We start from the raw sequence: 3,580 nt of genomic DNA on the forward strand, positions 1-3,580 counted from the left end.
TGCCCCAGGAGGACAGGGCAGTGCCCCCCCATCGCTGCCACCCGGGAGGGAGATTTTTGGGAAGCCAGAGCATCATCACAGCGCCTGCGTTTGAAAATCCCAGTTGCTAAATATGCGAAAGGCGCATAATTAACGAGATGTGGATCAAATACAAACAGCGCATCCGTGCTGCTCGCCCCCCCCCCCCCCATCTTAGATTTTTTGTTTCATTTCGAGGCGGGAGCGGGGTGGGAAGAGATTTTGCATTCCTGCGAAAAAAAAAAAATCAACGGCAACACAAACCCAGTTTCATTTTTGTCAGGGTTTCTGCTTTCGGGAGGTTTTGGGTATTTTGCTGGCAACCGAAAAGGCTGCAGGAATTGGGGGTGGTGGTTTTTTTTTTTTTTTTTGGCTGTTTGTCCCTGGAAAGCGGCTCTCGGCTGAGGAGTGGGGGTTTAATGAATTTTTTAAACTTCCAATTTTTCAGTGCCCACCCCTCAAAGGGGAAAAAAAAAGAAATCCCCCCCCCAGCAGCAAAAAAAATCCTGCCAAAAAGTTGAGCAGAAAACTTCTGGGCCAAGCGTGTCCCCCCAGCGCAGGGGCCAAACCTCGGGGGGATTTGTCCCCTCCCTCCGGGTGACTTATCGTTAGCATCAATTATTTGCTGTTTATTCGGGGGGATTTTGACTGATGCTGCGCCCTGGGGACCGGCGGGGTCCCTTCCGCTGGTGGTGGCAGGCTCGGGGCTCAGGGGCTCCGTGGCGGGGGTTCCTCACCCCTGGACCAAAGCAATGCTCCCTGTGGACCCAGGCGTGGCGGTGGGACGGGGGGGCTCTGCACCCCGAGGGCCCCCCCTTCTGCACCCCGCTGCCAGCCGCACCCCACGGGGGTGACAGAGGGATGTGGGCACATGCCAGGGGACACCCCACGGGGGGACAGAGGGATGGGGCACCCCACACGGGACACAGAGGGAGGGGGTACACCCAGGGGGGGACCCCGCGGAGCGGGGACGGAGGGATGGGGCACATGCCAGGAGGCACCCCACGGGACACTCAGAGGGATAGGGCACCCCGCGGGGGGGACAGAGGGGTGGGGCACATGCCGGGGGGCACCCCATGGAGGGGGACAGAGGGATGGGCACCCCACAGAGGGGACAGAGGGATGGGGAGCACTCTGGGGTCACCCCACGCTGGGGGATGGAGGGGTGGGGGCCACCTGCCGAGGTGAAGCTTCATGGGGTGGATGGGGGCTGGAGGGGCACCCTGGGGTGACACCCCACGGGGCACAGGGATGGTGGGGCGGGGGCCAGGGTGACACCCCCAGGGCTGCATGGGGACAGGCCACGTGGTGGGGATGCACACGGGGGATGTCACCCCTCGGGCAGAGGGGGGCAGAGGGGGGCGGGGGGAGGCACAGCAGGGTGACACCCCCCAGGTGGGGATGGGGGACACACGCACCAGGGTGACGCCCCATGGGGGTAGGCGGGGGGCACATGGGGGTGACACCCCACGGGAGCAGATGGGACATGGGGGTAGGCAGTGGGGTGACACCCGTGGGGGTGGATGGGACATGGGGGGGGGGCACAGCAGGGTGAAACCCGTGGGGTACAGGTGGGGCATCGGGTGTACGGGGGGTGACACCCGTGGGGGCGGATGGGACACGGGGGGGGGCACACCACAGCCACACCCGTGGGGGGTGGATAGCCCATGGGCGACACAGTGGGGTGACACCCGTGCGGGCAGGCGGGACAGGAGGGGCACACCATGGTGACACCCGTGGGGGCAACTGGGACCCGGGGGGGGGGGGGGGGGCAAGCCACGGTGACACCCGGGTGTGTGGGGGGGCAGATAGGACACGGGAGTCCCAGCCGGGTGAGACCCGTGGGGGTCAATGGGGCACGGGGGGCACACTCCGCTAACACCCGTGGGGGCGGATGGCACATGGCGGGGCACAGCGGGGTGACACCCGTGGGGGCGACTAGGACACGGGGGAGGAGGGGGGGGGGGCCGTACAGGGCGACGGGGGTCGGGCGAGCGGGGTGGGGGGGGTGGGGGTGTGCGGCGGGCGGCGCGCGCGTGGGGCGGCGGGGGGCGCGCGCGGCGCGGCGCGGCGCGGCTGGGCGCGCGGGGCGGTCCGGTCCGGTCCGGGTTTTGCCGGCAGCCGCGGGCAGCGGCGGCGGCGGCGGCGGCAGCGCCGTGCAGCGCGATTCGGGGGCTGTGCACTCCCAGAGCGAGCGGCGATGTGGAGGTGGGTGTGCGGCGGCGGCGAGGCACCGTGCCCGCCTCGGCTCCCCTCTCGCCGGGCCCCCCCCCCCCCCTTCCCCCCCCCCCCCTCCCCGGCGCCGGGCAGGTGCTGAACACCCCACCCCCCCACCCCCCCCTTCCCTCCCCCCGGCTCCCGGGCAGCCCCCGCCGCTCCCGGCAGCGCTGCCCGCGGCGGCTCCCGGACCGCCGGTAGGTGCCGGCCCCCGGGGCCGCTCCGGCGGGCGGCGGCGGAGTTGGGGTGTGTGTGGGGGGTGTGTGTGTGTGTGTGGGTGGTGGTGGTGGAGAAAGGGGAGGGGGGCAGAAGAAAAAGTTTGGCGGGGGGCGGCTGCGGCTCGCCCCGCTCCGCCCGGCGCCGTTACCGGGCTGCCCGCGGCGGCGGCGGCGGGGCGCGGAGCTGGCCGCCTGCCCGCCTGCCCGCGCCGGGGCCCGGCCGGTGCTGCCTGCGCGGCGCCCGAGCGGCCCCGCCGCTTCCCCGGGGGGGGGCGGGGGGGGGAAGGCGGGGGACGGCGGGGTAACGAGCAAAGTTTTCTCGGTGCGGCTGAACCTCTCCCCGCTCCCCGCGTCCCCTTTCCCGGTACCCCGCGCCCCGGCGGGGATGCGCTGGGAGCCGGGGCGGGGGGGGGGGGGGGAGGGATGGGGGCGAGCCCCCCCCCCCCCCCCGCCGCCCCGGGCCGCCGCGGCATCGCCCGGTGGTTTCCCGGGTGACAATGGTGGCGGCGGGGCCGGGGGGCGGCGGGGGCGGCCGCTCCGGCAGCGCCGCGGCGCCGGAGGGAGGCGGCGCGCCCCGGGCAGCGGGCAGCGCGCGGAGCCGGCCACTGCCACCCGCGGCGGATCTCGCGTGGGGGGGGGCGGGGGGAACGACGGACACGGGGGGCAGCCCCCACCCACCCGGCGCCTGTGGCTTGCAGCAGCCCCTGCGCGCTCGGGTTCCCCGCGTGGGTTGCTCTCGCCTCCCCGGGGGTGCGCCGGGCTTCAGCGGCAGTTGGCTCCTCCACCGGTGACCGACGGCGGGGTGGCCGTGGGAGCGGCGCCGCTCGCCATCGCCCAGCCATGTGCAACAACTAACCCAACTTTATTATCCCCCCCCCCCCCACCGGCAAGTAATTCCCCCCCCCCCCCCCCCCCCCCCCCCAGCTTCTCCGTCAGATGGGATTCCCAAACCTCCCGCTCCCCCCCACCTCCGGCGGGGAGGGCACCCAACACACCCCAGACCCAAAGATCCAGCCGGATCGCAGCGCCCGCTGTGTAATATCCCTCCTAGGCGCCGGCGCGGGTGCTGCCAGCCCCAAAGGCATCGTGGGTTGTGTGAGTGATGCCTGAACCCTGGGATTACGGCA

The 3,580-nt window shown here is 71.5% G+C and overlaps 1 protein-coding gene across 2 annotated transcripts in view; it reads left to right on the forward strand.

The window, feature by feature from the left end:
• Positions 1 to 2,170: 2,170 nt before the first annotated feature.
• Positions 2,171 to 3,580, forward strand: part of CXXC5 (CXXC finger protein 5) — a 37,323-nt gene continuing 35,913 nt past the window's right edge. The window contains exon 1 of one of the 2 annotated variants that reach the window (XM_076350005.1): positions 2,171 to 2,226. The gene's annotated coding sequence lies outside the window, so the exon portion shown is untranslated. Of the gene's footprint in view, positions 2,227 to 2,411; positions 2,433 to 3,580 lie in introns of those variants that run through there. The other variant, XM_076350006.1, reaches the window with a different exon arrangement.

This window comes from Aptenodytes patagonicus, chromosome 12 (genome assembly GCF_965638725.1).
Source record: "Aptenodytes patagonicus chromosome 12, bAptPat1.pri.cur, whole genome shotgun sequence".
In the NCBI taxonomy this organism is placed as follows: domain Eukaryota; kingdom Metazoa; phylum Chordata; class Aves; order Sphenisciformes; family Spheniscidae; genus Aptenodytes; species Aptenodytes patagonicus.